The sequence below is a fragment of the Notamacropus eugenii genome, chromosome 6 (assembly GCF_028372415.1).
Source record: "Notamacropus eugenii isolate mMacEug1 chromosome 6, mMacEug1.pri_v2, whole genome shotgun sequence".
Taxonomy (NCBI): Eukaryota; Metazoa; Chordata; class Mammalia; order Diprotodontia; family Macropodidae; genus Notamacropus; species Notamacropus eugenii.
Window position 1 is genome coordinate 323,968,736 of NC_092877.1, and position 25,863 is coordinate 323,994,598.

General features: G+C 38.7%; 1 pseudogene; it reads left to right on the top strand.

Moving 5' to 3' along the window:
- Positions 1-5,177: 5,177 nt before the first annotated feature.
- LOC140512390 (complement component 1 Q subcomponent-binding protein, mitochondrial pseudogene) lies at positions 5,178-25,559 on the top strand (annotated as a pseudogene).
- The last annotated feature ends 304 nt before the right edge of the window (positions 25,560-25,863 follow it).

A 25,863-nucleotide genomic window follows, 5' to 3' on the forward strand; every position in this document is an offset into this window, starting at 1 on the left:
AATCAAGAGTTCTGATTTGCCTGACCAAATCCTGGCTAAGATAGAGAAATTTCAGACTAAGAGTGTTCAAAAGAGTGGTGGAGGTGGGAGTGGGGTGTTGTGATTAAGCTGGAATTGTCTCCTTTTTATAGAATCATTAATTTATAGATGGAAGCAGTCTCAGAGGTCATGCATCCAACCTCAAAACTAAATACAAGGTAGTGAAATACAAGGGATTTGTGGTCCATTAGAAGTGGGGGAAAACACAAAAAGACTTCTTATACAAAGAGGTATTTAAGCTGTATCTTGAAATAAATGAGTCATTCTACAAAGTGAAAATGAGGAAGGGTGAATTCAAGGTTTGGGGTGTGAGCAGTCCAAAGACATGGAGACAGAAGATGGAGCATTATGGGTAAGTAACAGAAGACCAATTGGGTAGATCATAAGGAGCAAAAACAGGAGTGATGTCCACTGTGGCTGGAAAGATAGATTGAGGTCACTTTGTAAAGTTTTAAAAGGCAGACAGAGGATAAGGGTTTGAATTAGGGTTAGGTCCTGAAAGCAATTTGGAACGGCTGAAATATATTGTGTGGTAGATGACATGGTCAGATCTGTGCCTAAGGAACATCACTTTGTGTGGCTTATTAGGTGGCTATTACTATAGTTCAAGCCCTCAGGGAAGTACCATAAACCGGGATCCCTGAATAAATCTCAGGAGTAAAATGGGACAATTTAGAATAATGGTTTTTGGAAGATGATAAAACCAATTTCACTCAACACTTTCATTTGTCTCTTTAAGGAAAGCTTGTGAAGCTTCAGTTTTGTTTTATTTTCCTTTTGTCTTTTAGTTTCATTCTTAGGAAGACTGATATGACTGGACCACTATCTACCAGTTTTTGACGTACCCTACCCATGCTCTTGCGCTGACTTTTCCCCTGAAAGGCAGCAAAACTGTCACTGAGACTTAGTTGACTTAGATGGCGCAAGTTCAAGCTGTGTTTCCAAACTCCACACAGTTTTCTGCTAGCCTCTGGCTACATTGGTATGACTTTCTGTTTACCTAAGAGCTTACAAAATTCTCCTTAGAGTCTAGGCTATTATGAATAGATGCATTTCCATATGAAGACAAGGGTTTCCTTCATCTACCTAAGATAACTGCCATGGTATCCTTGTTGAATCCTTTCTATCCTATGAAAGCTTTCCTTTTCCACTGTTGAATGATATGTGAGCTTCTTATTCCATTTTATCACTGAACATAAGCTAACAGGGTGCTGGTTTGGGTCAGACACACCCATTACAACACTTAAGTTTTGTTCCTCCAGTGGAACATTCATTCAGTTGCTGGACAACTATCTCACATTTAGAATACAAATAGACAAAGTAAAATTTGTGGATAATTAAAAAATTGTGCAATTCTTAGCACACTGCTTTCTTTTATGGTGACTCTATGACTACTGTTTCAGCAGTGGAAGTGAATGCTCAGGACCGAGGGCCAATTTGTATTTTAATTCTTGCTGCATGGGTTGTCATGGTCAAAGAATTCATGACAAGATGATTTACCTTCTGGCAACCATCCTCTCCATACTTTGCTAGATTGGTCCCTGAAAAAGCAAAGTTCTGCATGGGCACCATATCTGAAGCCTTGCCATCAATGTTGAATCCAGCAAAGCAATCTTGTACTCCAGAGGAATAGGCTTATCTCTACAATGAGATCTGCTATTTATATGTGTGTGTCCATGATTACGTATGTACGTGTGGCAAATACTATTTATGGATAGATGGAGAAATAAAGTATTTTTTTAAAGTGCTTACTATGTTCTGGATATTGTGCTAAGGATTGGAGATTCAAATGCAAATAAAAGTCTCTACCTTGTAGGAGCTTACTTTCTAATGGAATTAACAATACATCCAAGGGCAGCTGGGAGGTGGAGAGTGAGGGGAGGGAGAAGCTTAGAGAGAGAGGAGTTGAGTTGAGAGTGAAGTGAGCATGGCCTAGATGCCTCATGGAATGGTGGCCTGGGCCAGGGACTCATGAGTAAAAAAAAGGGGGACAGGGGCTGAGGCATCTCTGAGGTGAAAAAGCTACTGATGAGGGGGAAGAGAAGTTAAAAAATGATATAAGTAGTAGAAGGAGAACATAAATAAAAGGAGAAAAAAATCATTTTCAACTCAGGTGAGGGAAGAGAGGGAGGGGAGAGGGAGAAAGGGAGGGAGAGAGGAAGAGGTAGGGAAAGGGAGAGCAAGAAGGAATGAGAAACAGAGACAGAGAAAAAAGAAGAGGGAGAAGAGAGACACTAGCAGAGAGATGGGAAGATATAGAAACACAGACAGAGAGAGGGGAGAGCGAAAGGGGGAGAAAGAAAGATGGAGATGGAGAAGAGAAGAAAGAGAGAGGAAGAAGGAGAGGGAGAGCCTTACTGTGCGCCAGGCACTGTGCTATATACTGGGCATGAAATATAAGCAATCAAGATAGTTTCTACTGGCTAGGAAGTTACGTTACTAATTCAGGAAGACAACTTACAAAGGGGTACATTTGTGGAGGTGGGGTATTGAGATACATAGGAAATGGAGTGGAAGTCTGCTTCTGGGCAAGACAGGGCAAAATCTCACCTGCCAGGAAACTATAGGGAAGAATCCAAGTTTAAGGTATGGAGGGAGGGAGAGAATGCATGAGGGTGATGACCAGAATAGACATGGGAAGGTAAGGAGATGACTAGTAAAAGAGTTGTAGTAATGAGGGCAATATTATACCTGTGTCTATATGCCTGCATGCATGTTATCTATAGAAGTATACACACATCTTGCTTAGGCAGCAATTGGACCAGATAGTTTCTGAAGTCATTTCTAAAACTATAATTTTATATATAACAATTTTAAAATGGGTAACTCACATTCAAGTCTTTCTCAGGGGTTACATATTTTTCCTTCTAGTAAAAAAAATAATTGCAGTGTAAGGAATAATGAAATGATTCTGCTCATCTTAAATAGAGTTAGGAGGGAAGTGTGATCTGAATGTTATCTTTGGTGGTCAGAATTTATACTTGTCCTTGCAGAAGCCAGATGCTGTTTGACAAGTCCTTATGGGCAAAGGGATCTATACCCCATTATATCCTGTAAATTAATTTGATTGTAAATCAATGTTATACACATAGGTTGTTATAGATAGAAGATAGATTTCCCCTTTGGAGAAATTACACTTGTAGCAATGGAATATGTGTATATGCCAACCTATAAGGTTATACAATGTCTGAGGGACTCATTGTTTCTCTGGAGCCTTGCAGGTAAGAGGGAGAGGTTGAAAGATTGCCTAGAAAGGACACTGTCTTAGCAATCAGGTGTATGGAGTTCTATTTGGAGATCTGCATTTGATTTGTAACATGACTTTAGGGAAGTGATTTCCATGCAATAGGAGATGATAACATTTGATTCTTTTTCCAATCACAAGGATATCAGCAGGTCCCACATGGTACAGTCTAAGTGTTCTTAACCTGGGGTCTGTGAATTTATTTTAAAAATCTTATTTTGATAAGTGTATTTCCAATTAACTAATTTCCTTTGCACTTCTACATATTGCCTTTACAACCATTAAACTGAGAATGGGTTCTACAGTTTCACCAGATTGCCAAACACAGAATCCGTGATGCAAAATAAATGAAGAATCACTAACATAGTAGAAAGATTACTGGATTTAATCAGAAGACCTATCTTCAAATATACCTGTGTGATCTTGGTCAAATCTCTTTATTGCTTTGGTCATCAGTTTCCTCATTTGTAAAACCAGGGACTTAGATCAGAAGATCTTACACGTCAAGCAATCAACAAACATTTATTAAATGTTTCTTCTGTGCTAGGAACAGTGGTATGTGCTGGGATACAAAAATAAAAGTCAAAAGATTCAAGGAACTTCGTATTTAGTCAGAGAAGACTACATATATATGTATACACACATACATATGTCTACATAGACATGACTACACATATACATATATGTACATATAACACACATGTACTATAACTACACACACATATATCAGTGGAGGACCCCTTTGGGGTTAACCTTCCTGAATTGTATTCATGGACCACTCCAGATTCAAAGAACTCTGTGGGTATGTGTTTCTAAAATCATAGCTCATAAGCCCCCACTGATGCACTATCGTTTTGATAGTCAGTCAGAGGACATTTGGTGGTGTGCATCTTTAAGATGGCTAGTCCTTAGTTGACAGTGGGGTGGCAGACAACAAGCATTCAGGGAGTGTTTCCTATGTTCCAAGCTATTGCAAGCATTGTGAATGCAAATACAAAAAAGAAAAAAAAAGAAAGACCAGCCTTGTTGCTTATAAAGAAACTTGGACTCCAAGAATTCATAACTCAGAGAAAACCTATCACATTTCTTTATAAGCAACAACAAGAAAAAAAACAGTCCTTTTCCTTGAGTTCTTTTGACAGAAAGCATCCTGATACCATGGAAAGGGGTGTGGTCTGTGGGTCAGGAGCTCTGGGCTCTAGCTCCAAGTCTTCTAGTAAGCACTTCTCTGACCTTGGCCAAGTCTGTCTGAGCCTGCTTGCTCAGCAGATCAGATCTTCTCTGAGATCTCTCTGTCTAAATTGCCCTCCTCTATGTGGGTCTACCTTGATATTATCTTTCTAAAAAAAAAACTGGGGAGGTTGTCACTTGCCAAGATCACATGTGTTGTAAAGGGTCAGAGATGGGATTTGAACCCAGATTTTCTGACTAAAGAGAAAGGTCTCCCTCCACATACTGTGTACCAAGTATCATAGGATCCTAATTACTGCAAATATTTTGTATGTGTCTTGTATTTCAATAATTTACATGTTGCCTTCCCCATTAGAATGTAAACTCTGTGAAAGCAGGGGCAGGATTGGGCTGTTTTGGTAAGACCGGTGGTTAGTAGAATGTCCATAACATGTTTGTTGTTTGGTCATTTCAGTCCTGTCTGACTCTTTGTGACCCTGTGGACCATAGTACTCCAGGACTGTCCATGGGGTTTTCTTGGCAAAGATACTGGAGTATTTTGCCATTTTCTTCTGTGGTGGATTAAGACAAACAAAAGTTTCATGAGTGCATGCTTGCATGGGATTTGCATGATGGACAATGCTTTTGTGCCATCTTAGTCACCAATGGTACGAAGCAGGGCTGTGTGTTTGCTTCCATGCTTTTTAGGGAGATGTATTCGTCAATGTTGCCAGATGCCTTCAATGAAGATGCCAATGGCATGGAGGTCAGCTACTGTACTGACAGGAAATTATTTAACTTGAAAAGTGTACAAGCCAAATCTAAAGTACAGGAGAGCTAATACATGATGTTTTGTTCACAGATGATGCTGCACTCAATTAATCATCTTGGGCTGATATGCAACAGAATATGAATTGATTCTCTGACACTTGTGTTAATTTTGGCTTGACATTTGACACCAAGAAAACAGAGTTCATCTCTCAGCCAGCACGGTACCATCCATACATGGAACTGTTGGTTACAGCAAATGAAATTTGGAATGCTATGAATAAGTTCACTTATATTGGCAATATATGTTACAGGACTATAAACATGGATGATGTGGTTGACACATACATAGCCAGAGTTAGCTCAGTGTTTGGGAGGCTCTGAAGGAAAATGTGGAAGAGAAGAGGTACTAGACTCCCTACCAAACTGAAGGTTTACAGAGCCATTGTACTGACCTCATTATTGTACACCTGTGACACCTGGACAGTAAGCTGAATTGCTTTCATTTGAATTGTCTTAGGAAGATTCTGAAGATCACCTGGAAGGATAAGATACCAAACACTGAGGTCCTAGCTCGAACTAAACTGCCAAGCATTGAAACTCTACTGCAGAGAATGCAACTCCGATAGACGGACCATGTTGTTTGAATGCCAAACATATTTGCCTAAAAGATTATTTTACAGAGACCTCATACAATGCAAAAACTCACATAGAGGTCAGAAGAAGCAATCCAAGGACACTCTTAAAATCTCTTTGAAGAATTTTGGCTTTGATTGGGAGACATGGGAGACACTGGGACAAGACCACCTAGCAGGGCGTGCCTGCATCAAAGAAGGCATTGTGCTCTATGAGTAAAGCAGAAATGCAGTAGCTCAAAAGAAACATGAGATACACACATTTAGAGACATCTCTGCTCCCAATGTACTATTTGTGCTTGACCTGAGCTAGAGCCTTTGGAGTTCATATTGGTCTGATTAGCCACAGGTAGACATATACCTTGACCCTAACATAGTAATGACATTTTGGTCCTCTTCAACCACAAGTAACAACAACCAAGACAAACAAAGATTAAGTGACTTGCTCAGGGTCACATAGCTAGCACATGTCTGAGGCACATTTGAACTCTGGTCTTCCTGATCCCAGGTCCAGTGCTCTATCCACTGAACCATCTCTAGCTGCCTCACCTATAGTGTAGTGGGGGTTTAATAAATGGTTTTTGAATGTCAGACTGATATCCAAGAAGATTCTTTAAAATTAAATTAAATTAAAATTCTTTTAAAAAGTCAGGTTGGTTTTGTGTTCTCACACAAGACTCTTACTATATGTGAATCTAGCCACTGCAAGGGCTTTCTTTCTTCCTTCCACCCCCAATTCAATTTAATAATCACTTTTTACTACCTTTGGCCCTTTCTGAAGAACATGACAGAGACATGGCTCAATCTTTGGAAACTTATAGTATCACCTGTTTATTTCTGTTTCACTTTAAAACGTGTAAATTTTGGTGCTGCTTATTATATTAGCCATATTACCTCATTCCTAGTACTTCAAAAATATTAAGTGAATGGAAGGTTGTTTGTCCAGCAGGACAGAGAAGTTAGGATAACATGATCTCCAACAGTAGGGAGTTTAGCCTGGCGGCCATAAACTGTTCTAGGCGTTGCTTCTACATCTTAGCTAGGCAGAAAGAAAAGAGACACTTGATATGGTGTATTTCCACAAGCAAAATGTAGGGGGACCATAAGCTTTGTTTTAAAAAAAAATTCTGGCTTTTCTCATCTCTCTCAGTTGCCATGGCCTTCATGTCAGGCCTGTGGTTTTGTTGATCATTATGTGTAACACTAACCTGTTTTCCACCCAGCCCCAATGCCTATCTCTGCTCTGGCTGTGGTCACAAAGTGAAGTGAGACAGAAATGTGATATCTATGCTCACAGCAAAATTATTCCATGGGGACAGGCACAGAAAGCAAAAAGAACATGACACGCCCATATTTCCTAAACCTCAGATACAACTTGTGGGTCAGCTTGTTTCGACAGCGTGTGTTCGAATAAGATCAGGTTGGTTTCTGTGTTTTCACACATGACCCTTCCTATATGTGAATCTAGCCACTGCAAAGGCTTTCTTTCTTCCTTCCACCCCCAATTCAATTTAATAATCACTTTTTACTACCTTTGGCCTTATCTGAAGAACATGACAGAGACGTGGCTCAATCTTTGGAAACTTACAATATCACTTGTTTATTTCTGTTTCATTTTAATACAACCATAAATTTTGATGTTGTTCATTACATTAGCCATATTACCTCATTCTTAGCACCCAATGTTGAATCTATACTTAAAACAAATAAAAAACCAGTACAGTGACAACATATGTCACATTCCACATCCACAGTCACTCCCCTTTCAGATGAGATCATAAAAGATATTTTGGGACTGTCTCAAAATTAAACATGTCAAAATTTAAACAATTGCATATCATAATAGCTCATTTATATTCAGTGCTTTAAGGTTTGCAAAGACCTTTAAATATATTGTCTCATCTTTTGAATTACTGAATATTTTTTTCCCTTTTCCTGAAATTTGTTCATGGAAAAGATAGGAGGGAGAGAAGCTTTTTTTTTTTTTTTTTTTACAGAAGGATGAAAAGGAAATAATAGAAGCTTTATTGAAACTTCTAAAGACATTCCTATAAAGATCAAAGTTTTCTCTTCTCCATTTCGCCCCCCAAGAACCCCATGCTAGTATTATCACGATCGTAAACACTGGCCTCTAAGGTCCTATTCATGAAGAACTCCATTATCTGTTCGTCTCTCTGAAAGTCAACCACATTGTCCTATCTTGTTGAATAGATATATAGTATTGGAACCACTTAACAGGACGTGAGTCTGTCTGATACTTGAATTTCAATAAAATACCTCTTAAAAATACCAGGTTTTACTATTGTGCTTTTCCTGGTTACAGTGTTTATCTAACCATGTTGATTAGCTTAATGACATTTCTACAGGAAGCTTCAAGTCACTGGTTAGGATCTAAATATATTTAATGGAGTCTAATCTGGTTGTTGTGTACATTTCAGCTGTGTGCATGTGCTCCCAAGTAGTGTAGCATTATTATGTATTTGGTCCTCACGCAGACTTTCATCTGTTAAGAACAAGCCAGCAGATAAAAGCTGCTAGGCCCAAGTTTCCCCCTTCTTCCTCTCTTTTTTTTTAAAAAAAAAATACATATTTTATTGATGTTAAAGCCATTCTTACAGAAGAATTCTTTTTGGGAATTTCACAGAATGCTAAATTTGGAAAGGCCTCATATCCACAGGATTTCACAGTCGGGGGGCTTTAGAGTCCACCAAGTACAACCCAAGCCTGAAAAAGAAAGGTATTTCTTCCAGTCATGGCCCTTTGGAAGGTGGGGAACCCACCACCTTGCAAAGCAGCCTATTCTACTTTTTAGCGGCTCTAATTATTGGGAAAATTTTCCTAAAGAATCATCGAGTCTAGACTCTCCATTAAAACAACAGCCACAGTAACAATGTTTTTGTAGGCATCTTTCATTTTAACATTGCCTTAATATCTCCCTGTAACCTTCCCTCTCCCCCTCCAAGAAACAGACAAAATAAAGAAAAAGAAGAAGAGAAACAAATGAGGGAAAATAATGTATTGAAAATGAATATATGTAATATATCATGTTCCACATCTGTGGACCTCCTATCTCTGGAAAGGGGCATGGGAGTGAAGGTGGTGGGGCAGATATCTTCTCCCATGTCTTCTTTGGGGTCAGGTTTGTTCTTTGTATTGGTTCAACATTCACTTTCTACTGTTTTGTGGCTATTCTCTCCATTTACATTATTCTAGCTGTGGCATATATTGTTTACTTGACTCTGCTTCCTTGGCTTTGCATCAGTTCGTCTAAGTCTTGCTAAGCTTCTCTGTTTTCATCACATGCCTCTTTTCCTAACATCTACTATGCCCCTGACACTGCCGAGTGATGAGCATAAAACACAAGAAATCCAAACATTTCCCAACCTGAAAGAACTTACTTTTTTAAAAAAAAATAGTTTTATTTATTTATTTTTAGATTTCGACATTATTTCCACAAAATTTTGACTTCCAATTTTTCTCCCCATCTCTCCCCTCTCCCACCCCATAACACCTTGCATTCTGATTACTCCTTCCCTCAATGTGCCCTCCCTTCTATTACACCCCACCCTTCCTTTATCCCCATCTTCTCTCTTTTCTTGTAGGACAATATAAATTTCTATACCCCATTACTTGTATTTCTCATTTCCTAGTTATATGAAATGACATTTCTCAACATTTGTTTCTAATACTTTGAATTCCAACTTGTCTTCTTCCCTCCCTCCCTACCCATCTGCACTGAGAAGGGAAGCAATTCAATACAGGATATATATGTGTTGTTTTGCAAAAGACTTTCATAATAGTCATGTTGTATAAGACTATTGCCCTCCATCCTAACCTGTCCCCATCTTTTTTTCTATTCTCTCATTTGTCCAAATGTCCCTGTCCAAAAGTGTTTACTTCTAGTTACTCCCTTCTCCCATTTGCCCTCCCTTCTATCATCCCCCTCACCTCACTTGACCCCTTCTCTACTTTCTTGTAGTGTAAGATAGATTTTCATACCAAATTTAGTGATCATGTTATTCCCTCCTTAAGCCAAATGTGAAGAGAGTAAGCTTCACTTTTCCCCTCTCACCTCCTCCCTTTTCTCCTCCACTGAAAAAGATTTTTCTTATCTCTTTTATGAGTGATAGTCTGCCCCATTCCATTTCTCCCTTTCTCCTCCCAATATTTTCCTCTTTCACTCCTTAATTTTATTTTTTCATAGATATCATCTCTTCTGATTCGACTTAACCTGTACTCTCTGTCTCTCTCTCTCTCTCTAAAATATACATATACATATGTGTGTGTGTGTGTGTGTGTGTGCGTGTGTATAATCCCTTCACCTACCCAAATACTGAGAAAAGTCTTAAGAGTTACAAATGTTATCTTTCCATGTGGGAAGGTAGACAGTTCAGCTTTAGAAAGTCCTTTATGATTTCTCTTTCCTGTTTACCTTTTCATGCCTCTCATGATTCTTGTGTTTGAAAGTCAGATTTTCTATTCAGTTCTGTCTGGTCTTTTCATCATGAATGCTTGAAAGTTCTCTATATCATTGAATGACCATTTTTTCCCCTTGAGGTATTATACTCAGTTTTGCTGGCTAGGTGATTCTTGGTTTTAATCCCAGTTCCTTTGACTTTTGGAATATCCTATTCCAAGTCCTTCGATCCCTTAATGTACAAGCTGCCAGATCCTGTGTTATCCTGATTGTATTTCCACAATACTCAAATTGTTTCTTTCTAGCTGTTTGCAATATTTTCTCCTTGACCTGGGAACTCTGAAATTTGGCCACAATATTCCTAGGAGTTTCTCTTTTTGGACCTCTTTCAGGAGGTGATTAGTGGATTCTTTCAATATTTATTTTGCCCTCTGGTTCTAGAACATCAGAGCAGTTTTCTTTGATAATTTCATGAAAGATGATGTCTAGATTCTTTTTTTGATCATGACTTTCAGATAGTCCCATAATTTTAAAATTGCCTCTCGTGGATCTATTTTCCAGTTCAGTTGTTTTTCCAATGAGATTTTTTACATTATCTTTTATTTTTTTCATTCTTTTGGTTTTGTTTTGTAACTTCTTGGTTTATTGTATAGTCATTAGCTTCCCTGAATTCCACTCTAATTTTTAAAGGACAATTCTGTTCAGTGAGCTTTTGATCATCCTTTTCCATTTGGCTAATTCTGCTTTTTGAAGTCTTCTTTTCCTCATTGGTTTTTTTGACTTTTTTTTTCCAATTGAGTTAGCTTATTTTTAAAGGAGTTATTTTCCTCATCATTTTTTGTGGTCTCCTTTAGCAAGCTGCTGACTCACTTTTCAAGGTCTTCTATGGTCTGAGCCCATTTCATATTCATTTTAGAGGTACTGGAGGTAGAAGCCTTGACTTCCTCTGACAGTATGCATTGCTTTTTCTCATCTGAAAGGATGGAAGGAGATACCTGTTCACCAAGAAAGTAACCTTCTGTGGTCTTATTTTTTCCCCTGTTTTCTGGCATTTTCTTAGCCAGTTACTTGACTTGTGAATCCTTTGTCAAGAGGGGGGTCCTAGTGATCCTCCTCCCCCTAGATCTCTGCTCAGAGCTGAGATTCAGATCAGTTGCTCAATTCCTCCAGAAACTTTAAGCTGAGCCACTCACACAATGGACTCAAGCTGCTGCCACGGTCCCCATAGTGGCCTACTTCCGCTGCTGCTGCTGCCACTGCCTCTGCTGCTGCCTGGGGTCAGTGCTGGGGGGACCCTGCTCCCTTCTCACCCAGCTGGGAAAGCCCTCCCACACTGACCTTTGAAGCTTTCTTTGATGTTTGTGGGTTGAGGGATCTGGGACCTTCCCTGATGGGGATTCTGCCGCTGAGGCCTGTTTTTGTCCTGTTCCTCCCCATGTCACAGCCAAGGCTAGTCTCTGCTCTGCTCAGTGTCTTATGGGATAGACCTTTTCTGTTGGCCTTCTAAGTTACCTTTGGCTGGAAATCTCTTTCACTCTGTTGTTCTGTGGTTTCTGCTGCTCTAGAATTTGTTGGAGTCATTTTTTACAGGTGTTTTGTGGGCTGTGGGGGAATAACTAGAGTATATGCATCTTTCTACTCTTCCATCTTGGCTCCACTCCAGGAGCTTAGTTTCTAATGGAGGAACATGACACATAAAGGGAGCTTTTATGGGGGTCTCAGTGAGGGAGAAATGTAGAATGAAGGTAGCTAGTCAAGGGCCATGCTCCAGAATGTAGTGAGAAATGAAGATGTAGCCCACCAGGAAGCCTTCTTTAAATGGAACTGTTAGGAGGAGATGTTTAAACAGAGGGAGAGACCACAGGATTCTCTTCCAAGGTATGAATTCCAGGGCTGGAGTGAGTTTTCAGAATACAAGGTTTTGTGGGACATGGGAGAAAAGTCTAGAAAAGAGCAGCCTGGTGATAGTTTCCTGTAGCAAAGTAAGAAACATTACCTTTATACATCACAATGTGTTTATCCATTCCCCAGGTGATGGGTATCGTCTTTGCTCTCTATTTGCTACCACAAACAATTGTCGTTAGAAATATTTAGGCATATTGGGGATTTTTTTTTTTTAATGACCTCTTTGGGGGTCTATGCTTGGCAATTAGCCCTTCTTTTTTTTGGAGATACCTTCCTACCTACCTCTATATCCATCCATCCATCCATCCATCCATCCATCCATCCATCCACCCACCCACCCATCATCTATCTATCTATCTATCTATCTATCTATCTATCTATCTATCTATCTATCTGTTTATCTGCCTTTCTTTCTCCCTTTCTTCCTCCCTTCCTCTCTCCCTCCCTCCCTCCCTTCCTCTCTCCCTCCCTCCCTCCCTCCTTCCCTCCTTCCCTTCCTTCCTTCCTTCCTTCCTTCCTTCCTCCCTCCCTCCCTTCCTCCCTCCCTCCCTCCCTCTCTTCCTTCCTTCCTTCCTTCCTTCCTTCCTTCCTTCCTTCCTTCCTTCCTTCCTTCCTTCCTTCCTTCCTTCTTTCTTTCCTCTTTCCTCTTTCTTTTCTCTCTCTCTTTCTCTGTCTCTCCTTTTCTCTCTAAAAAGCAGCCCAGCAGCTCCAGAATAAGCTAAAGAACATTAATCAGAAATGTGTTAGTGCAAAAGTAAACAACTGTGTTGAGGAACTGTTGTATAATGAGGGAAAAGAGTATTATAAACTGGAGATCTGGATTAAAGGCCCAGCTTCACTGCTTGCTCACAGGCTGTTGAGAGGATTAAATGAGATAATGGATGGAAAGTATTTTGGAACCATAAAGCCCCAAAGAAGTATCAGTTATCTTAATCAAAAATGTTTTCTCTTTTAAATTTATTTATTATTATTCCTTATCATAATTCTATTTAAATTCTACACAAAGATTCAACATTTATTGATAATGTTATTTTTAAAAATAGTTTACTTTTCTAAGGAAAACAAACAAAAAAGTAAAAAATAAAAATGGACCCTGAGAAGTGGGCCCCCCAGGGCAACCTGGATGACAGGTTCTCTCAAAGGTTCCCCTTTTGAACAAAACACCACTGCCATCTAGTGGCAGCTATCTTGAATTGCAGATAAAAGCCTTGAATGGAGTATCAATTAAAAACTTGCATGACTGTAATTTAAAGCATTAAGGTTCATAAAACATTTTTATCACAACATCTCTATGAGTTTAATATAAGTATTATCATCCACATTTTACAGATAAAGAAAATGAGTCTCAGGTAGAATGATTGGTCCACAGTTGCACAGCTAATATGTATCAGGTGGCATAATGGTTAGAGTCCTATACCTGGTGTCAGGAAGACCCAGACACTTAGCTGTATGACCCTGGTCAAGTCACCTAACTTCTATCTGCCTCAGTTTCCTCAACTGTAAAAGGAGGTAATGATAGCACACATCTCCCAGAGCTGTTGTGAGGAACAAATCAAATGATTTTTGTAAAGTGCTGAGCACAATGCATGGTACACAATAGACACTTAATAAATTCTTCCTTCTCCTTTTCCCTCCTCCACTCTTTGCCTTCTTTCTTTCCTTCTTTTTTTCTCTTTTCCCTTCCTTCCTTCATTCCCCCTTCCTTCATTTCATTTCCTTCTTTACTTCCTTTTTTTCTTCCCTCCCTCTCTCCTTCCTTCCCTCCCTCCCTTCCTCCTTTCCTTCCTTCCTTCCTTCCTTCCTTCCTTCCTTCCTTCCTTCCTTCCTTCCTTCCTTCCTTATTTCTTTCCTTCCTTCCTTCTTTCTTCCTTCTTATTTCCTTCCTTCCTTATTTCCTTCCTTTCTCCTTTCTTTTCTTCTACCCAGGTTATATGGTCTCAATTCTAAGGCTCTTTCCATTACATCACATTACTTTTCAAGAAGGGGAAATGTGAGACTATTAATGAGGAGGCAACAATAAAAATAAATATGCTATACTCAAGTAACTTTCATTCTACCGGGACAAAAGTGTATGTGTATGAAATGTGGAATATAGGACTTATACATAAATAAATATAAGGCAAAGAGTGAAGGAGACAGCCTGCCAAAAGGTTATACCAAGAGTTGAGTTACTGGGAAGGATCAGGGAAGGCTTCAAGGAGGAGGTGGTATCTGAATTGAGATTTGACAACAAAAAACAAAGCAAAAGGCTTGATGTCAACCAGATGGACAAGGTAATCGGAACCCAGGCTGATACGAGGAGATTTATGAAGCAGCTACAAGAAAAAAAGAACAACAATTTATGGTTATAGAGTGACACAAGGTTTGTGGCCTCTATACAGAATACCAAGGATCAATGGACAGTTCCAGGAAACGTGAAAATGTTTTTCACTGTAGGCCATGGGCCAGCAGCATGTGTCATCCAGGGCCCTATATTACTAATTACTAGAGAGAAGGAAATCTAGTCCACATATAAACTGCAAGATATGGAGGCAATTTTGTTAGTAAGGACCCCTCTGCCAACTCCTGAGAAACTCAGTGACCCCTTTTCTTCGGGGGAAGAACTTTTATCACGTTTGGTGTTAGGTGGAACAGTTTGAGAGCAAGGTTTTGTTTCATTCGCTTGTTTGTTTATTCGTTTGCTTATTCATTCATTCGTTTTCTCCCTGAGGCTAGTTTCCATAAGGTAGAAGAATGCTGCTGAGCCTGTGACCCTGGGCTTGGGACTTCATCATTCTTGTAGGATGAAATTTTCCCTCGCTGGCCTTGCAGTGGGTATCTGCAAAACAAAAAGCAGGGGAGGGGAAAGTAGTGGGGGATAAGAACTGTACAGACTTGCTTTATCTTACTGGGAAAGTTAAGAAATGAACAGGAACTGATTCCTCAGGAAGGAGAAAGAAGTCGGAAAATCAAAGTTCAGACTTAAGTATGGGATTGTTATGCAGACAGGCAATAGGGTTGGTGTAAGATTGTAACCATTCATGCTGATCCACAGGTCAGTAATCCAGCTACTGTATACTATTTTCACACTCAAAAGTTTAGTCTGATAAGACTGCCCTAGCACACTGTCAGACTACTTTTCTAACACTGAGGCACAGGCTAGCCCCTATACAAATTCTTTACACTATAGATGCTCCAGATGTACTTCTGCTACAAGTGGTATTCCAATGATCAAAACATATCCTTGAATATATAGGGACAACCCTTTCTGAGTCTTGTATTATATATTTTAGTATTCAAAACTCAGAGTGTGAGATAAAATAAAATAATATTTATTTTATTTTATTTTATTTTATTTTATTTTTTTAATTTTTTTATTTTTTTAATGTTTAACAATCACTGCCATACAATTGCGATTTTATCCCTCCCCACCCACCCCCCACTACCTCCCTCCCTCCCCACGACTGCATACAATTCTGTATAGATTCTACATATACTTTCCTATTGAGTATATTTTCACTATAGTCATGCTATGTAGTCAGACTAAGATAAATGAAAGAATCCGTATAACAAATCAGAACATGATACACAGACAGATACACATACACAAACATGATCTGCTACATTATGTGAGTGACTTCCATATTTCTCTCTCTGAGTGTGGAAGGCATTTTGCCTTGAGGTCCACCATTGGGATTTTTTTTTTTTTTTCAGGAGTTCTTGTGTTATTACAAAAATCTAAGTCTACCAGAAAAAACTCTCACACACTGTGGTTGTTGCTGTGCATAAAGTTCTCCTGGTTCTGCTCCTTTCACTCAGCATCAGGTCATATAAGTCCTTCCAGGCCTCTCTGAAGTCTTCTTGTTCATCATTTCTTATGGCACAATAGTACTCCATTACATTCATATACCATAATTTATTCAGCCATTCCCCAATTGATGGACATCCCCTTGACTTCCAGTTTTTGGCAAAAAATAAAATAATATTAAACAGAGCGCATTTCAGGACATGGTTCTCTCTGATGAAAACAGCCATCAAAACATGAGCAGTTATTCTTAGGAATTTCAGCTTCTAAGAAGACTAGGCAGAGGGAGCTTTATAAAGACATGTCTAGCACAATAGGTCTAAGTGCTGTGCATAGTGTAGAAGTATATTTTTTGTTTGTTTTTGTTATTATCCCAGAACTCATTTGTTCAGAGAACTTCCAGTGTGAGTAATATTACCATCACAAATGCAGATTGATAATTCACCAGTGATTTGTAATAATGCTGGACCCTATTATAGTCATATGGAATTGTAAAACACATAATCAATTTCCTAGGGTAATAAGAATTTAAATGACCTAACCTACCTTTATTTATCCATCTTCTTGGTTCCAAGGTTGACCAGGTGGTACAACCAACAGAGTGCTGGGGTGGTCTGGAATGTTTTGTTTTTCAGTCATATCCAACTCTTTGTGACCCTACTTGAGATTTTCTTGGTAAAGATACTGGAGTGATTTGCCATTTCTTTCTCCAGCTCATTTTACAGATGAGGAAACTGAGGCAAAGAGGGTTAAGTGACTTGCCCAGGGTCAGATAGTTTAAGTGTCTGAGGCCAAATCTGAACTCAGGGAAGATGAGCATTCTTGATTCCAGGCCCAGCACTCTATCTATTGCACCACCTAACCCCAGAGCCATGAATTGCTAAGCTCAAATCTAGCCTCAGACACTTAGTAGTTGTGTGACCCTGGGCGAGTCACTTAACCTCTGTTTACCTCAGTTCTTCAACTGTAAAATGAGGCAATAATAGCACCTGACTCCCAGGGTTGTTGATCAAACGAGAAAATATTTGTAAAATATTTTTTATAAAAAAAATTTGTAAAAATGGTTGTAAAAACAAACAAAAAGTTCAGCATAATGCCTGACATGTAGTAAATGCTTTATATATGTTTACTCCCTTTCCTCTGTTAATTTTGATATGCAGCCTCTCATGAATAAACTAGAAATAAAAATCCACAAGAAAAATACAATTAGGGTTTTGTATGCCTCAAATCAAGATCCAGAAATCAGAAAAGAATATATAGAAATATTTGGAAAGATGATTATATCTATCCTGAACCCTAATGCCTGCTTAAAACTCAAGTTAAACCAGAAATTCTGTCGCCACATGCAGGATTGTTCTGAATCGATGAACAGGCAAATCTCATACTTGTTCTTAATTTTCTACCCTGGATGATTTGCTTCCCCAAAGTCTTTATTTTATAATACCGAAAGTTCCCAGGCAGCAGTATTTGCTTTGAAATATTTCGTATCTCTACAAAACCATGGAATTAATCATCTTTGTGGTAGGATAGACATAATTAGATGAGGTGTTAAAATTATAGAATGTTATTATTGAAGTAATTGACTAGCTTAAAGGCAACTTGAGCTATTGATACCAATATGAGTCAGGGATGAAAAAATTCTCCGATATTTCTTGAATCATTTATTTTCATCATTTTGTTCACCTTGAGGTTTCAACAGAAATTTTCTGAAAGGTGGCTAGCTATGCTTACATTATTTTAGCTGCCCAAATAGCCAAGTTTCTTAAGAAGCAAGGTATTCTTAGGAGATTTACATCTAATGTCAAATAAAATTCATCAAATTTATTAAGTGCTTATGATTTACACAATACCCTGGGGATGCAAAGTTTTTAAAACGTTAGAAATAATCCCCACCCTTAAATAATTTGCTTTCCATCACCAGGTTTCTAGAATAAGAATCCTCTTATTCACATTGCTGAAAGGTTACCAGCTAGTTAGCTCTCTTACCTAAAGAAGAACTCAAAGTGGTCACCCTCAGCCAGTCACTAGTACAGTTGTGTATTTGAACAGGATATGATAGATCTGTGCGTGGGTCTCATGGCCTCTTACCTAAAGGGCAGTCTGAATATAACCTTTCTCACAAAGATTTGAAACTTGGGTTAGAGTGTGAATGAAGTGGACTCAGAAAAAGGTTGACTTTTTTTATTTGGAATATAAACACCACCATTCTGACAATTACCTATGTTCTTAATCTGGGAGTCTCCACTGACTTTCCCATTCTCTCTTAGCACCCCCTCTGTCCAATCAGGTGTTAATAGTTGTTAATTATACCTCCTAGATTTCTCTTGCATCTGGCCCCTCCTTACTTACTCAAAAACAAAGTCCAGACCTTCATTACCTTGGTATGATGGAAGAAATAATGACTTTAGAGTCAAAGGATGTAGGTTCTAATCCCAGCTCTGACACTTATTACCTGCTTAGTCTTGGGCAAACCATTTTAACCTCTGTGGGTCTCAGTTTCCTCATCTGCAAAATGAGGAGGGTGTTGGCCTTGGAGGTCCTTTCCAGCTCTTTATCTATGATTTTCTTAATATTACATTGTCATGTTTGATCTCCTTTCATCTAGTCTCTCTTCTTTCCAATTTACCCCTATATAGCTGCCAAATTCATATTCTTAAAGCAAAGGTTTGACTATTATTTTGACTTCCTATTCAGGGAACATTAATGGCTCACCAATACCTTGAGGATAAGATCCAAAGTCCTCTGTATGACATTTAAGACGTTTACAACCCGGCTCTTGCTTCTCTTTCTGGACTGATTGCACACACAGACCATCTGCCATGTTGCTAAGCACCCAACAGAACTGGACTACTTATTGTTCCTTACAGACAACACTGCATCTTCCACTGCCACACCTGTGCACAGATTTTCCCCATCCTCTCATACCTGGAATGCCCTCCCTCCTCTTGGAACCCTTAGATTCCTGTAAGGTTCAGATCAAGAGTCCTCTTCCGCAAGAGCCCTTTGCCTGATTCCCCTAGATATTAGTGAGCACTCCCCAAATTGCTGAGAATTTTGTATGCCTCCTACACATACTTTTCTAGCTCCAGTAGAATGTCAACTTCCTGAAGGCTAGAGCTATCTCACTTTTGAATTTGGTACTGGTGCATAGCACCTAGCATGCGGCCTGGCATTTATCAAGTATTTCATAAAGGCTTATTGATTTATTGACTGACTTACTGAAGTATTGGATTGGAGAATGGAGAATGAGTCTATATATTTCTTACAATAATTGTTCAAAGTGCAGTCTATGAGGTCCTTTCTGTGGTTTCCTGTTGGTTTCTTTGACATCCATAGGAACCATGGGACTAATCATAAATCTGATGCCACTTGTCACAAATCTTCCTTCCTTTAGAATCTCCCTCACCTGCTCCCTTCCCCTGAAGCAATAATAAATTAAATGTCACTCCAACAAAGCAAAAGATATTTCCTTAAAGGATAATGAAAGGTAAATGGGAAAGATTCAAATCAAGTGACAGCACTCACAACTCCTGTTTCCTGCAGCTCCCTTCTCCCAAAATGTCTGCCAATAAGTCCCTCTTGAGTCATACTGGCCTTATTTTGATATCTCCACAATGTGGTTGGAGAAGCATAAGCCAGGCCACTCGTGACAAGTTGTTAGTGCATTACCACAGCAGTAGTATATGGTGCTCTGGGTTCCTCATCAAAACAGAGTCAACTAAAGGTACTCAGGTCTGTGTATCAGCACTAGAACCGGGGAGCATGTGAGACAGCTTTGTTGGAGGGGAATGAGGGAGTGTTATTCAAAGACTGGATGTCTTCCAAGAGGACAATCAGGCAACTAGGCTGTGAGGGCAAGATGATAATGTGCCTGCATATTTTTTCCATCTTTCTCCAGGATCTCTCTGGGTTTCTCCTACCTGCATCTTGTTCCATTACCAGATTCCTTTAAAACTGGCCATACCAAAAATTCTAAATCTCCTCTGATTCTGAGGGATGCAGATCTCAAAGAAGACACAGGGAGGACAGGTTTGCTTATAGAAGACTATCAAACAATGAATTGATAAATATTTGTCAAGCACCTACTATATGCCAGGTACTGTGATAGACCTTGCAGTTGTAACCAAGAAATGATACTATCCTTATACGTGATGAACTTATACTCTAATGGGATAGAAAAGTGCATTTAAAAATATATACACCATAAATAGAAAGTAAATAAATGTAAATGTATACAAAATAGCTAACTACAAAGCACTTTGGGAAAGAAGGCACTTGTTGAAAAATTAAGTCCTTTCCAATGGAATTTTCATTAACTCCACTATTTTATTAAAAATCTTATGAATTTGATTATGGATCCTTGCCTTCCTCCCTGGATAATTTATTTGTCAAAATGATAACCAAATACAGTTATATATATTTTTTAGAGGTTTTTCTTTAAAATCCTTCTGGGAATCAGTAGTATTCATTTTAATTTTTTTAAGGTTCAGGAATCCAAGATCTAGCGAAATTGGCTGACTTATTCATGGCCACACAGTTAGCAAGTATTGGAGCTGAGAATAAAGTCCAAGTGTACTGGATATAGGTCCAGTACAGTTTCCACTTTATTCTACTAAATGTCTCAGAGATGATGGTTTGTTCAGGGTTGCCTGGAAAAAGAGTAACAAAATGCTGAGGAGTTGTCAGCACCATTGCTTCCTTATCTGGTCTTTGGGCCCCCTTGATTGTTCCAAAGGCAAGACTCCAGAATTTAGCTGAATTTGGAGGGACGAATTGGAACTTTGTTGGGAGAGTTTCAAGTTTCAGTGTAGGCTGCTAATTTGAATCATTTGCCATTAAGAGCACTTTTTAATGTTCTTATTTTTAACTTTAAGGGGGAGTGAAAATTCTAGGTTGAGAAAACAGTGAAAATGAGGGGAGCTTTATCTTCTCCTTTTGAAAAGATAGTAGTCAGAGTCAGGTTACTTAAAAAGTACATTGTTTATGTGGAATTTGGATGGCCCAGATCCATTTGGATAAAGCAGTGTGAAGATTTCAAGCCCAGTCATCACTTTTTAGTCAGGCAACATTTTACTGACACACTTTTATAGGTTTTTATAGTCTTTACTAGATCCACAGTTGATAGGGAAAAGTTTTTTTCCAGTTTTGCTAGTGATTTTGTTTCTCCCCAAGGCTTTATGGCAAAGTGACTTGTACATGGAATAGACTCAATATATGTGCGTTGGGTTGGATTGGATCCATTAAAAAAAACATATTCATTGATTTTCATTAGATGAATTTGGAATTTATTCTTGACCTGAGGAGTTTGGAGGCATTGTAGGTATTCAATTGTTTATGCCATGTCCCACTTTTCCAGAATTTCTGTATTCGTTTATAGGACTATGAAAAAAAGCTGGAATTAATGCTATCGGATTTATATAGCATTTTATAATAAACAAAGTACTTTCTTGAGGTAGGCATGCAAATATTATGACCCCCACTTCTAGATGAGGAAATGGAGGATCTAAGAAGAAAATTACTTACCAATGAGGCAATCAGATGACATAGTGTATTAGTTACTGGACTTGTTCAAATCTGATCTCAGAAACTTACTGCACTCTGGGCAAGTCACTTAACCTGTCTCCTGTTTCCCTTTCTGTAAATATGGATAATAATCACACCCACCTTCCAGAGCTGTTGAGTGGTTGAAATGAGATAATATTTGTAATGTGTTTTGCAAATCTTCGCTGCAGATGGTGACTACAGTCATGAAATTAAGACACTTGCTCTTTGGAAGGAAAGCAATGATAAATCTGGACAATATACTAAAAAGCAGAGACATCACCTTGCTAACAAATGATCTGTATAGTCAAAGCTTTGGTTTTACCAGTAACAATGTTTGGCTGTGCTTTCAAATTGTAGTACTGGAGAAGACTTTTGAGAATCCCTTGGACAGCAAAGAGTTCAAATCAATCAGTCCTTGAAGAAATGAATTCAGGCTATTCACTGAAAGGTCAAATACTAAAGCTGAAGCTTATATACTTTGGCCACATAATGAGAAGACAGGACTCATTGGAAAGGACTCTGATGTTAGGAAAGATTGAAGGTGAAAGGAAAAGAGGATGGCAGAGGATGAGATGAATGGATATTGTCATAGAAATAATGAAAATGAAATTGGACAGTCTTTGAGAGATAGTGGAGGATAGAGGCATCTGGCACACTATGGTCTACGGGGTCATGAAGAGTTAGACACAACTGAATAACTAAACAACAATGAAATTGCAAATCTTAAAGTGCTACATGAAAGCTAGGTATTATTATTATTAATACTACCAGACATCATAGAGCTAGTAAATGGCATAGCAAAGACTAAATTAAGGTCATTTGACTTCAATCTCAGTGTTCTTTCTTTTGTAACAAGTTACCTCTATGTTCAAAAGGTTTATATGTTTGTGCATTATGTAATATATATGTATATATACACACATTTATCAGTCCATATGCTTATTTATATGTGTCTAAGAAATAAAATAACTTAACAATGAGACAGGTAAGTGGCATGGTAGACAAATCACTAAACTTGGAATAGAGAAGATCTGAGTTAAAATTTGGCCTCAGATGCTTACTAGCTATGTGACCCTGGGCAAGTTATTTAACTTCTGTTTGCCCCAGTTTTCTCATCTGTAAAATGGGGAACTCTGAGCTCAGTATCTGGCACATAATAAACACTATATAAATGTTAAGCATTTTTATTATACATATAATATGTATATATGTACATATAATTGTACATGCACACATACATACATCTAAACACAGGTATGTAGATGCACATACATACACAGTCAAACAGCACATATTACCACAGTGGTCATATCCAAAAATTCATTTCTTATTCTGTACATTAGTCCATCATCTCTCTCACAAGGTGGGCAATGTTCTTCTTCAGTCCTCAGTAATTATGGTTGAAGTTGATAAAAATTCTTAAGTTTTTCATAATTGTTCATTTTTTGTAATATTGATGATATAATATAATTTGTTCTGGTTCTGCTCACTTCATTCTGCGTAAATTTGTGCACATCTCTCCATCTCTTTTTGAAACTTTTTCCTTATTTTTTATAGCACAACAATATTTTCAATACATCATATACCACAATGTATTCAACCATCCCGTTTTGGTTTCCACGCTTTCTTTTGTGGTTAATTAACAAGCATTTATTAGGCATTTTCACTGCTGAGAGCTGGGAAAACAAATAGGAACAAAGAAACAGAAAGATAGTTCTGGCCCTCAAAGAGCTCGCTTTTCACAGGGGAAGAAAAGACATTATAAAGGAACTGAAAAAGGGTGTGTTGGAACATATTTGCTCTGAGACCTGTGGGGAAATCAGTAAAGTAGGAAGAGTCAGAGGCAGAATAAAGGATGGACAGGTGGGTCCTACTCCAAAATGGAAGCCTTGAGAAGAAAAAGGGATGGCAGGGCAGGGGGATTGTCCAGGTTGAGAAGGTAGAGTGGCAAATTCCTGAGTCAGAAACAGAGTCATCACAAAAGAGCTGCTTTAAATATTTTTGTACACATAGAACCTTTCCCTCTTTTTCTGATCTCTTTGAGGTATAAGCCTAGCAGTGGTAGAGCTGGGTTAAAGGGCATGAATTGTTTAATAATATTTTGTGCATAATTCCAAATTGCTTTCCAGAATTGTTGGACAATGGTGCAATGATTCTGAGTTTTACCTACAGTCTATCCATGTGCCTGTTTTCTCCCAGTCCTACCAACATTTGTCATTTTTGAAGGGTCACTTTTGCTAATTTGATGGATTCAAGATGAGATTCTTCCCTCATCAATGGCTTATTCACATACTTAGACTATTTATCATTTAGAAAATGGCTCTTTTTCATATAAATTTGATTCTGTTCCTCAGATATCTTGAAAATGAGACCTTTGCAGAAATTTGCTACAAAGATTATTTTCCCCCTGTTTACCATTTCTCTTTTAATATTAACTGTTATGGAATTGTTTGTACAAGAAATTTTAAAAATTCTGTGTAATCAAAACTGTACATTTTATCTCTTGTGATCTTCTCTATCCCTTGGTTGGTGGTGACATCTTTCCCTATCCATAGATAGGAGAGGTAATTTCTTCTTTGTTTTTCTAATTTCTCTGTGATATAAATTTTTATGTGTAGCATGAAGACATGTGGATCTTATCTTGGTATATGGTGTGAGCTATTGGTCTAAATCTAATTTCTGCAGAATACTATCAGGTTTTCCCCAGTTTTTATCAAATAAAAAGTCCTTTGTGATTATTGAACACTAGTCTACCAGATTCATTTGCCTTGGGATGCCATATAGCTAATCTGTTCCACTAATTGAACTCTTTATTGTTTTTTAACCAAAATCCAATTGTTTTGAAAATGAATGCTTTGTAGGATAGTTAGAAATCTTGTACCACTAGACCCACTTAGTCCATCATTATTCTTCTACTCCCATATTTTTTTCTATATTCTCTATGTAGAAAAAAAAATTGGTATTGGAAGCAGGAGACAGTTTGATTGACTTATGATTCTCTAAAGAAGAAAGGGTCTGGAAGATTGTCCTTGTGCAGGGGATTACTTCCTTCTACGGACCCCAATTCATTTATTTAAGTAACTATAATGCAAGGCATTCTTGATTAACAATATAGTGTGCAACAGTGTAGTTAGAATACTACTTAATTGATATAAAAAAAATAAAGACTTATAGGGATAGGAGTTCTCCCAAAGACTTGACTGATAGGCAGACTACAAAATATAGGGAATGGACAAGGAGAGTTTTGGGGTATCTTCACCTTGAGGTGATTCTTACCCCTCCATGAGTCTTGGTTATGGTCCTGCTGCTGCTCCCCCGCAGCACCTCATCATCCTCCTGACTCTACAACCTATGTGGCTGCTGTCACCCGAGCCTTCAGAGACCTCCAGGGAGGAGTAATCACCAGTGGGCCAGGGTCCTAGAGCCTCCGTGTCATGCAGCCCCCCAGGAGTGCATCCGACACAAGCAGGGGGTTCTACACCGAGGGGAACAAGGCCTTTGAGGAATTTTTGACAGATTTGATTAAAGAGGAAAGGAAAATCCAGAAGATCCAGAATCCAGGGTTTGGGAACTGGGTGTGCAAGGGATAGAAGCCAAGTTAGTCCGGAGATTAGCTGGTGAGAGGATCACAGTCACATTTAATATTAATAGTATCCCACCTACATTTGACAGTGGGACAGAAAGCCCAAGAACAGGAAGAACTTGAACTTAGGTCAATGCCAACCTTCATGACTGAGGTTGTGAAGGACGATCCCAAGAAGGCCCTGGACTGCCACTATTTACAGGACCAGGTTAGACATGAGGAAGGGGATGGAGGATCTCCATCGCTTTCAGCTTCCCTGTGAATCTGACTGGAAGGACACAAACTACACGCTCAACACGGATTCCCTGGACTCGGCCATGTATGATCACTTGATGGACTTCCTGGTGGTCCACAGGGTGGACAACACTTTTGCGGATGAACTCATTGAACTCAGCATGGCCTTAGAGCACCAGGATTACATCCATTTTCTGGGAGATCTAAAAGGGTTTGTCAAGTGTCCATTGGGATGACCTGAGGTTTCTGGCCGGTGCTGTGCACCCAGAGCCCTTTCTTCCAAGGGAATGGTTATCTAGAAGCTATCATGGAGAAAGTGCCATAAAATACCATCAGGCATAAAGCATATTCAGTAGCTCTTTTATTTTACTCCATCTGCTGGTATTTTTGTGCAGCACCACAGAAAGGAGAGAAATAAAGCTCTTGGACCCCTCAAAAAATAATAATAAAGAAAGGATAATTCTCACAACTACCATTTGTCACTCCTTTGGACCTTCATTGTTTTCAAGACTGCAGCAGATAGGATGAAGGCCAAAGTCC